This window comes from Micromesistius poutassou, assembly GCF_964030765.1.
Source record: "Micromesistius poutassou genome assembly, chromosome: 5".
Classification (NCBI taxonomy): Eukaryota; Metazoa; Chordata; class Actinopteri; order Gadiformes; family Gadidae; genus Micromesistius; species Micromesistius poutassou.
Window position 1 is genome coordinate 16,048,075 of NC_140275.1, and position 12,500 is coordinate 16,060,574.

Consider the following 12,500-nt stretch of genomic DNA (forward strand, 5'->3'; position numbering starts at 1 on the left):
CCTAGCTGAACCTCCATCTCCATCTTCACAGCCAGTACACTCTGCCTCTGTCCAGCCTCTGCTCTCTCATTCCCTCTTTCCCTCCCTCCTTTCCGTCATCCTGCACTATGTTGTTCTCTCCCTACCTCCCTCTCTCACACATTCCCTCTCCCTCTACCACCCCTTCCCCCTCTCTCTCTCTCTCTCTCTCTCTCTCTCTCATTCTCCCTTTCGCCTCTCTTTCCATCTCCTGCTCTCCGTTCCTTCCTTCTGGCCCTAGCTCCTCCCTCTCTCCCTCCTGATTCCACACATTCCTGCTAACGCCATCAAAGAGCTTGCTGGATTGCTGCAGAAACTTGATGCCATCTGGAAGCTTTGGAAGAAATGGGCTTAGAAAAGTTAGCTTTTGCTTTGTTAAAAAAACGAATCAAGCTTCTAGGGGAGAACGATTACATCACAGAAATTAGATAGATAGATTTTCCTCTTCATTCTCCTGGATCAATCTGTCCAGGGAAACGCTTTAGTCAGGGGCCATTGGAAAAATCTTCCAATTCATTGTTTTAAATTCTTATTTAATTTAGACGTAACTGTCTGTTTGAGATTTTTTTCCCCTTTGCTTGCCTTGTTTTCTGATTGAACACTGGGGGAACATAGGTTAGGCTCTAAATGTAGGCCTCCCTGAGCAAAACACATCACCATTCCTGATGTTTCTGTATGTTTGTGTGTAGGCCTTCAACTTTACTACCCTTTCTGGCTTGTGCTGAACAACAGGTCCATAGGTGAAAGGTTAGTCGAAAATATCTGCAGACATTCTCTCTCTCTTTCAAAATGCCTCATTGTCTCTCTTCCTTTCTTGATGACACATGGTCATTCGCAGCTGAAAGAGCTACAAAAACATTGCGCAAGCCATTCATAATATTGCCAATTTCTCATTTTACAAGATGGGACTGTGTTGATAAACCCCATTTTGAGGAAGACATGTTAAACAAAACATTGAACTCCATCTCAATATAATTGATGTATATTGTTAGAGACATTTTTGGTTTGATATAATGTTTGATTTATTTGTTAATATGCAATATGGTTTTGGCTTGGTTATTTGAGTTAATCGTTTGTTTTATCGGTTTTCATTTAGTAAAAACATATTTTGCTTCTGACATGCGGGGATATCGTATTTTGGGTTGATGAAGCACACTTGTGTGTATTTTGGAGAGGAGCCACAGGTGAATAGGTAGACGGGAAGCGGTACAGTTTTTTAACCACTCATTGACAGCTCTTTTGGTATGTAAGAAAAGGTTTATGTTGATCCTTCATGTTTTCTTTTTTGCTTTCGGTGAGATAAATACCGTAAAGCTGACGGACGATCCCTGCCTTTTATTTTGGAATCAAAGGAGCGAGCGTGTTCGAAAAGCCACAATCCCGAAAGACCGTGAATATTTTGATTAACTGCAAGATAAGTCACAACATATATTTTACACAAAAAAAAGGCTTGAAATGGTGTAGGGTGGACATATCCCCTGTGTGTAGCCAGAGAATGAATACGGTTGTGTTGTGTTACATAATACAAGCTTGACATCATGCCTTACATTATGAGGATCTGAAGAATAGGCAAATCACCTATAGTTCAACGGTAAGCCAGGGACATGCTCAAATAAAATGGTAAGGTGCGAGGTGCAAGCTTAATATGCATTATGCATACATAATAATATGTACTTTTAATTACTGTTGTTTTCTTAGCTTTTTCAAAGTGCAACATAGCATTGTGTTAAAAAATTTCAAACGCACTTGTTCTCACAAGACACATTTTTTCACAATACCTTAGTAGTTTCTATTTCTGGAAAGTACAACTGCAGTTATGCAAGTCCCGACTGGCTCACATGCCAGGCGGCAACCTCTTGTATCGAGAAGTATGGTACAGCACGAATGGGAGCATACTAGATCTCCAAGTCAGCAATTTTCTATCCAATAGTCTAATTGTAGTTTTCATTTGGGATCATATACTTTGGGATTAGTAAGACAAAATGTAAAAAATGTACGTACATGCTCTGTGTAGTATGGAAAATGTACCCTTTCCCACAATATTCCTAAATACCTGTGGTTTGTGGGAGATAAAGCTAATCACAGAGGGAACAATCCTATTTTCATTCGGTTCTTATCCGCCAATACATATAATTCCATTGCGCGTGTGTGTGTGTGTATGTGGGCTATTCCTTGATCTTATTATCCTCTGGTTCTTATCCGCAAATGCATTTAATTTTCTTTGTTTGTGGGTGGGTTTGGAAGGTGCATGCATGTGTGTGTGTGTGTGTGTGTGTGTGTGTGTGTGTGTGTGTGCATGTGTGCATGTGTTGGCTTGCATGTGTGCATGCATGCTTGTGCGTGTGCATGTTCGTGTGTGTGTGCGCGCCTGTGTGTGTGTGTGTGTGTGTGTGCGTGCCTGTGTGTGTGTCTGTGCGTGCGCACCTGTGTGTGTGTGTGTGTGTGTGTGCGTGCGTGCGTGCATGCGTGCGTGTGTGTCTGTGCGTGCGTGCCTGTGTGTGTTTGTGTGTGTGTGTGTGTGTGTGTGGGCAGGCTTGTCCCTGGAGTGCTTCCGATGGTGAACAACAGTCCTACTCCGTGCACATGAGTTCCCTCCGCGTAGCTGGGTAACCACTTGTGTCCGCCCATCTAGACATCAGCCTCACCCATTAAGGGTTCAAATCCACTAAAAGGCCTAAATAAAGCACTCTGCTGCTGACGCTCCTTGCCTGTGAATATAACTAAGAGCCGCAGAGGGAGGGGGGGAAAAAAGGCAATGAAGCTTTGTCAGGGGCCATATTGTTTAATGCATGACTAACCGCCGCAAAGAGACAGAAGGGCAGCGGATCTTAATTACATTTACCAATACGGGCGCTACTTTGTGGATTTAATAACTCTTGGTTGCTGAATGAAGGGATTGTGTGTGTGTGTGTGTGTGTGTGTGTGTGTGTGTGTGTGTGTGTGTGTGTGTGTGTGTGTGTGTGTGTGTGTGTGTGTGTGTGTGTGTGTGTGTGTGTTTGTATGCGTACACGCATACAAACACCTAGGTTTCCTAGGGTTTCCTAGGGTTACATTATATATGTGTGCTTCTGGAAGCCCCCAATATCAGGTGTGAGAATCCATTTTCATTTTATCACCCCTTTTTGTCCCTTTAATTGCCAATTCTAAGAACCACATCCGTTTCTAAAGGTCTGTCTGTGTGTTGTCTCATACAGTTTGTTCTCAGCCTTTTTATTTTCTAGAAAAGTCTCTTTTCACATTTATCCCAGCCTCACAGCTGCACTTTGCTCCCCGGCTGAACTCTGATAGCTGGAGTGAATAGTTTTTATTGGCGGAAAGATGGATTTAATTACCTAAAACAACCCACAGATATGAATCACTCTCTTTCAGAGCAAGCTTTGGTCATAATTAGTGTTTGTGCATGTGTGAGTGTGTTTGTGTGTGTAATGTATGTGCCGGTGTGTATGTATCTGTCTCTATGTGTGTGTGTGTGTGTGTGTGTGTGTGTGTGTGTGTGTGTGTGTGTGTGTGTGTATATGTGCGTGTGTGTGTGTGTTTGTGTGCCTCTTTGAGAATGTGCAATTTTGATGATTTAACTGCCATTGGTCGTACGGGCACACAGCCTCTAATGACGAAATGGAGGAAAGAGTGCAGACAGAGCAGGATGTCAGAGCGAGATGGAGCGAAAGAGAGAGAATTGGATGCTTTTTCTCCTACTTCTATCCATACTTTTCCAATACCAGTCTAGTAAGGTTGCAGACAAATATTTACCAAAGCCTTACCATCATTTATTTGTGAGGGTTAAATATTGTGAGCCACTGTTACATTAAGCCTTTAAGAACATCCCCAGCATAATAATATTTTAGTTAGTATCAAATCAAAGCTAATAGCTTAGCTAAGAGCGAATCAAATTAGTTTTACATAATATTAATATGCAATGATATCAATTTTCTAAATAAATATTGTCCCTTATCCCTCATTCCTTCATCTGTGTAAGACAGTAAAGTCAGAATAGGGATTGATAGGGGGGCAGGCAATATGGCCGAGAGAGAGAGAGAGAGAGAGAGAGAGAGAGAGAGAGAGAGAGAGAGAGAGAGAGAGAGAGAGAGAGAGAGCTGTTTAAGGAGAGATAGTGAGACGGCAATAAGTGATGCAGAAGCGGTTGGGGGGGGGGGGGGGGAGGAGTCAGAAAGCAACCAGATACAAACAAGAGAATGTAAACAGGTGATAGAAATAACTGCACACACACACAAACACACACACCCATAAACACACACACACACACACACACACACCCATAAACACACACACACACACACACACACCCATAAACACACACACACACACACACACACACACACACACACATACACAAACACACACACCCATAAACACACACACATATACATATACATACACAAACACACACACACCCATAAACACACGTACACAAACACACACCCATAAACACACACACACACACACACACACACACACACACACACACACACACACACTCACACACACACACACACACACACACACACACAACCTAAATTCCACAGTACTTCAACAAGCACTAGCACTCTCTCTCACTCTCGCTCTCTCTCTCTCTTTCTCTCTCTCTCGCTTTCTCTCTCACTCTGTAACTCCCTCTCTGTGTTTCTTTGCCTTATTTCCATTATCCTGGGGTGACATCAACTTTGAAGTCCAGCGATGCGGTGAGCTATCTCAGCCCAGCCTCAGACATGAACTAGCCTGCGTTATCAATGCTAATCTGTAAAGCTAAAGCCTGCAGCCCACAGTGTTGGCTCACCTCTGTCAGATCATGTCATAGTGAGGGTAAGTATAGACAAATGACAAGCATCAAGTTTCTAGACCCTTGCGGACCTGCCCTGGCCTTACCCCCCCCCCCCATGTGCATGGTAACTGAGCGTGGGAGCATGTTTATTCGCCGTCCAATGTCTGGGAGTCTTTCTCTCTGCTTGACCCTTGCAGCCTAGTCACTCGAAATTGAATTTGTATTGACATGAAAATGATCATGACCAAAAGATCTACACTGTTTTTTATGTGTATATATATTATAGTAGTACACACCAAATGCGTCTTATAGTGACCTTACAGTGTAAGCCAAGTTTGCACGGCAAGCCAAGGAATGTGAAATATATGACCACAGTAAGAAAAGTAAGAAATTGTTCACACGATGGCTTCTCTTGGTGACGAGGCACTCCGCCTCGGACTCAGAGTGGCCCTCAGCGAGAGAGAGAGACAGATAAGAAGGCTAAGGGCCCTCTCCTACAGAAACAGCCGGTCCCCGGTGCAGGGCTACAGCTGTTTACATCCCAACCGACACTTCCACTCGCTGAATCAACACAGCGCGCGGATCGCCCCTCCCTTACGTAACCCCCGGGGCAGAAACTGTTCTCCTTAGGCCTCATTCTCTTCTCTTTTCTCCCAGCAAGCCTCCTCAGACTGCTGCACAGACACACACACGTATACCATTTTTAGGCACTTCAAACTCTTATAATTTAGCGTTCTGTAATCCACACTGGCAGCGTTCACCAGCCTTCTAGCGGCATGGCAATAAGACTCTGCTGTCATCATCAAGTTTGTTCTATAGCCACAGGCTTATTGTATATCCCTGGTGGTTGAACTGGGAGAGAGGAAAAAAGACAATCTAAACTATGCATTGCAACCATAAACTGTGTGTAACTATAAAGGGAGTGTAATTATAGTTTCTTTGGACTATGGTACCACACCTTTGCTCCGTAACCACGGGTTACCGCCTGTGTGGCGCAGTTTTGTTGAGACTCGACCTCCAATGGGCTGACTCATAGCGGACAGAGACAACAGGGAGCAGAAGAGGGGAAAGCAGGAGGGGATATAGAGAGGGATAAGATAGATGACAAGCGGGGCCCATAATTAACACTGGTCAACCTTTAAACACAGAGGGCCATATCCGACACCAAACCTATGTCCTTGTCCTTGTGGTTGCTTTTCAAGAAAGAACAAAAAAAGAAGAAAACAAAAAATACATCCGAGTACAAACGAGAGGACAGAAAGGACTCTGGTGACTGGGAAGGGGGTCTTTCCAGTTCAACCAGGGGAGTCTACTCCAATTGATTCTAAAATACACGTTAAAAATACAGCTTCTCTACAGCAGGATAGAGATGACAGAGACGAAGGAGACTATGATGGGCTGTCGCACCGAATGAGCATGTTCAAATAGAGACCACAATGAGGGGGACAACCGGTTTCTAGGTGAGAGGTATTCTACAGGCATTGACAAAGCAAGTCCCCGTGAGAATGGAAGGGGATGTGTGTGTTTGCTCATGCTATCAGTGGCCGTCAGGAGTTTACAGGTGTTAAATAAATGTTGGGAAAGACCAGGGCTATGGTAATATGCGCTTGTTGGAAATCAATCAGTCTATAAACCTTGAATGTTGCCGCTTACAGGCACATTATGTACGTTTATTTACATGCACAGCTTAATCAGATTAAAGCCATAGTTCGACTATGCGCCACAATTGGACAACTGCAATTGTCCGGTTATACATGGCGGTGAGATTCATTGGCCGAAGCATGTCATTCCCCGGTACGATAGGTGGCACTGTACCCATTTCCCAACTAGTGGTAATAGAGCCACCGGTTGACCTCTTTACGTCACCAGCAACAACAAACTCAGGCGCCTGCATTCGAGAAAGATGTTTTCAGCAGACAGCTGTCAGTTCACTTCGGGTCCATATCATTTCTCCGACGCTCCATTGTTACGACTTTTCGGTAGTAGGCCTATGCGGACTCCTCCACCGGCAGAGCAGCCGGAGGTGTCCGCATACGACCGAGGGGTCGGAACAATGGAGCGTCTGAGAAATGATATGGACCCGAAGTGAGTTGACAGCTGTCTGCTGAAAACATCTTTCTCCCGCCGGAGCAGTCCCTCCGCAGCCCGTCCGTATACGGCATTCCCCGCCGTATCGCAAGGAATGAATAAAGATCGTAAACACATCGGGAGAAAAAAACATTAATTTTGACAGATGTGCCCGAAGTTACTACTTAACAACCTTGTTGATAACCCACATTTAGAAAAACATGTACTTTTAATTCAGCCTTGGGTGAAATCGAAGCGTAGTGTCTGTGTGCTTCCACCTTTAATGAATGCATGAGCGCTCCCGCGGCCGGGACACAATTCTTATAGGGGTAACTACTTTCACTGGTTTCCTCTATCTTCTGCGCCACCTTTTTAAATAAATCACAGTTTCTCGTTTTCCGACGGTGACAACAACACGACTATTGTCGTGTTGTTGATCTTTTTCCAGCCCAGGGAAAAGATCTCGAGCATGCGCAGAACGCATAATCCAATCCCACTCCGTACATGCACGCTTAACTCGACTATCAATCTAATTATCTAGGGGTCTTAAATCGACTATGAGTAACCCAATTCGATTGGATTTTAGCTTGACTAAAGTGTATACATGCATCTTAATAATCTAATCATAGTTGGACTAACCCAATAATTCAACTTTCTTGAGTGTCATGTAAATGCACTGAGTGATAAAGCTGAGCACTGTCCAAACGTCTCCAAAGTAAGCTAAGTGACCAGAAGGTTTGCTGAAAACCTGTTGAGATACAAAGTGCTTGATTCAAAAGGTGCAGCCATTACTCTTTCGTCCTAGAACATCAGTTTTTACCTTTTTACAGACTTTATAAAACTGACTATAAAACTGGCACAGAGTATTAGTACAAAGACAGTCAGAACGTTTGATTTGAACTTCAGCTGAAAGCCCAAACCAAAGTGTTTACTAGCGCTATAAACACTTGCGGTGAGGGGGGGGCGAGTGGCTTATGTGGGCCTGTGGAGCCCTTTGAGACGGGGACTTGGATTTAAAGATCTGTAAAAAATAAACCGCCTGACTTGACTTCTGGTTCAATATCAACCGGGTTGTACTTCTCTACGTGGCCTAATCCATTTCACAGCCAGGAAATGACCTCATAGTGCACCCTCATCAGCAGCAACACAGCACACCCAAGAGAGACGGAAACACACCAGAACCAAATAGAATAGCAGAGGATGGAAAGGAACGGAATAGAATATAATGGAATAGTTCATTAATAATTCATTGATTCATTCATTTTCATTGTTCATATGTTGTTCATAGGTAGGTCACACAAATACAAAAAAACTGTATAGTGGGGTACAGCCTCAGAATCTCATAACCCATAACATGTACAGACATGACTTTCAACTAAAAGCTGGAATGAAACCAGTGAATTATATTGCTGACTTGATTAAGTCCTTGAATTTTACTTACATAAAACACAATTTGATAAACACAAATTAAAATAAATAAAGAATCACTGTACGTTTTAGTCACAATTTCCAAATTTCCTTCTTTCCTACTATACTATTTCATAGTCACTAAAGAGGATTATTTTCACTGTTTTCTCTCCCATTTCCCATCCATACACAAACATCTGCGACTTGCCTCCACTGCAACTCAAAAATGTTCTGTTGTCCTTCAAAGGAGACCACAACTGACCACAGCAGAAGTCATTCTGCCATGCCCCGTTCTATAACACTTCCACACACTTTCACTTGGGTCAACCTTTAGGATGAATTTTTCCCATATGCCTCGGTGACAGCTGGGTCTAGCTGGCTGAACATCCTGGATCACGTGTGTGTGAGTCCCTGGACTTTGACAATCGGGTCCAGTCCATATATTTACCCTAGCGCTATTGATCACTGCCATGTTTGCGTAGTGAGCTAAACCAGGAACTAGCATTTGTTTGCTTAACAGTGAACCTTTCCACATGCGTCTCAGCCCATTCCGCCTTGCTGCAATTCAACTGATGTCTGATTTAAGGCTTGATAATGAGGGTCAATATAGTGTAAATTGCACAAAAGTGACAACATACGATTGTTAATGTTTGACGGATAAGATAAATTGGGAAATATTAGTGGAAGATCTCCAAATAATACATGCATACATACATGCACACACACACAGACAAGCAAGCACTCACACACATGCACACACACACACACACACACACATGCAAGCACACACATACACAAGCTGCGACACGTTTGGGTCAAAACAAACATCTTGATTCTCTCTAACATTAGTCATTTCAATCTATATTTGCTTTCTCTGTCACAAGAGAGCGACGGACAAACAGATAGACAGACAGACAGACAGACAGACAGACAGAGAGACACAACCATAAACACACAAACACAAACAGAGTAGCATTGACCTACCTGACGATGTCATGTGATCGTCGTCCATCAGAAAAGCTGACAGCCAACCGAGGGAGATGGCGAGGAGGAGGGTAGACAGAGAGGAGGACCACATGATTCTGCACAGACTGCAAAAGAGAGGAATCACAGTCCTTAGGAAGGGATATCCACCCTGGGATATCCAATGTATTGACATTGTTAACACATTCATAACACCCTAATGTCAGGGTTTTCTCAATATCTCTGTCTTGCACTCAGCCTTTTTGGTTTTGCTGTTGTTAATTTTCAGCTGGAATATTCAAAAGCCCAAGATACGAAGTTCGGCAATCATCTTCAAATTAAATTAGCAGCCAGCTGTGTTCTTCATGTTCACATTCTGTGGAAAAAAATGTAATTTAAGCATGAAAGGGCTCCAAGCGAATGTTCAAACATTATTGATGCATCTCGGAAATACCTGTGAAGCTGCTTTTCTGACATTTAAACTGTGTTATTTAGTTGAAAATACGGCTCTTCCCCTCCTTTTTCCTCCACAGACCAAATGGATTCAGACGGAAAATAAATCAGCAGGTTGATTGAAACATAGGTGGACACTGGACAGGGAGCTACACTTTTCATTCTATCACTTCATGGTTCTATCATTCTAAATGTATGTATGAACAAAAGTAAAGGCTGCACTCAAAAGTTCACATAGTGCTTGTTCAAATACAAGCCGTTTCAGTACTAAAACGTGATTTCTTTATATTTATATTATGGACTGGCGAATACACTGAGACAAACAGGAGCGGGATTTAGCTGAGCTTCGGTCTCTAAATATAGGATAACCTCTCTGTCTGTACCCCTGGCTGCTATTTACAACCCTGTCTTCACGAGCCCTCTGTGCAGCCCACAGCCAACCTGCATCCGGGAGCCTGGAAGACATTATTCTGATGGAAGGCCTGCCAGTTGCTGTTCATTTTAGTTTTGAAAGCATCAATAGGTATCCTGGCAAAGGTATGTGGTTGATCACATTACATAACCAAAATTAAATATGTTCTGCTGTGTAGTGCAGTGTCCTTGTGTTACCCTAAAAAGTCATTCTGATGCAATATAAACCATGTGGATATATTTATAAAAACAAAAGTGTGTGTGCATGTATCTGTGTGTGTGTGTGTGTGTGTGTGTGTGTGTGTGTGTGTGTGTGTGTGTGTGTGTGTGCGCTTGTGTGTGTGCATATGCGTGTGCGTATCTCTGCTCACAAATCTCTGACCTGTTTATTCAGGCCAATTGTTTTGTTTTGGACAACACATTAATTTCAGTAATCAGGCCAAACAAGATGTGTTTCCTTTGCCCCCGACCACTCTCTGGCCACTCCAGCGTGTTTCTGTTTGCCAAACATTGTCCACTCGGTGGAGAGCCCCGACCACCGCCACAAGAGAGGACCAAACGGCCCCCTCATTCCAACACGTGGCCCCCTGTTAATCCCTGTGTTGCTCTCCCCTGCTTCCTCCCCCTCTATCATGTGAAAGGCCCCTGTGAACACTCTGGTAAAAACCAGTGCCTTTTCTGTCTCCTCCTGCATATTTCTATTTCCTTTCTTTTTTTTCCATCCACTCCTTCCCATGGCCAATTAAAGGGCCCCTTCGACAGAGTGGAAGGCTGCCCGAGCCAATCGGCACGGAGGGAGGTTTAGGGCCAGCCTTCTGGGGTCCCTTGGTAAAGAATAAGGTCATCTGTGGTCAACCCTGCTCTCTCTACCTCAGGCCAAGTGCTCTCTTGATCGCTCCCCCTCTAATACACACACACACACACACACACACACACACACACACGCATCACTGTGCAGGGAGACAATAGGGGTGCAAGCTTGCTTAAACATTCTAACCTGGACCATCATTGCCAAACCATGCCTCCCCCAAGAAACACAGATTAATAATCAGTGTGTGTGTGTGTGTGTGTGCACTAAATACACAAACGAGCAAAAGCAAATGATGGGGTGAGCGAGAGAGAGAGAGAGAGAGAGAGAGAGAGAGAGAGAGAGAGAGAGAGAGAGAGAGAGAGAGAGAGAGAGAGAGAGAGAGAGAGGGGGGGGGGGTGGGGAAAGGTTACGGGGTGAGAGGTCGGGACATTGCTTTGTGAGGATCGTCCATGGAGCAAGCCTTCACACATGCATGTTTTTCAGCATAGGATACACACACACACACACACACACACACACACACACACACACACACACAATCCTATGTAGTATCTCCAATTCTGGTTGTTATAAAAACAGAAAATGCCAATCCCCTAACAAAATAAACATTCCCTCATCAAATAATAATCAAAGCAAGGGTTTCAAGCAAAAAGAGGGAAAACATGGTAGTCCTGAAGTTCAGGTAACAAAGTTGTTTTTCTTTTTTAAAGACCTAGTAGCTGCGCTCTCTTGTTTCTCATTTCCCTTTTCTGCCATTCAATATATCGATATTGGTTTACTGACATTCAACTCAAATAAAAAAATTGGATTCATAGCTGATCTTGCTTTGGTCGCAAGATGAAGCTGAATTCAATTGTAACCAGTCGACTATTAAAGAAGATTCAAATCAACGTGTGGTTTTCGTAGTCCTTTGCTGCAAAGTACAAACAGACCACAGAGTCAAGATTGTGCATCTTGTTACACTGGTTGTCTTTTTTATTTCTTCAAAAAACAGTTTAAGAACACATGGAGGTCAGAAGGGCGGTTCTATTGGAGGCCGTCCAATCTGTTCTCTGGGCTATACTATATTTCCATTGGGTTACCGTTATTTGAACAAGCCAGGCGGGGTGTGAAACCTGTGTGGGGTGGGCACACGGGTTGGTCTGGGGGGGATATTATGCTGAACCCAACCCCTCTATCACTCCCACAGAGGACACAACGCAGCAGTTAATATTTTTAGTGCATCCTGCAATGGCAATGTATTTGATTATATAACAATAAAAAATTAAATGAAACTAATCAAAATAGGCTTTTTCTCACTTTACTGCATCAATAAAATATGTCCATGTCAATATCAGTTAAAAAGTCTCTTGAATGATGACAACAGTTTTTTTTTATCATTTTAGGTACGATTTGGCTTGCAGATTTGGCAACAATATCGTGTATTAGATGAGGGTTCATGGTACACTGTTGCGCTACAGTTGCACAAGGAAGGCTTAAACCCAAAAAATCTGCCCAAATAACTCCCTCCAGAATACACACACAAACACACACACACACACACACACACTCACACAAAACCCCCCATGACTTACAAATATGCATTTCTGT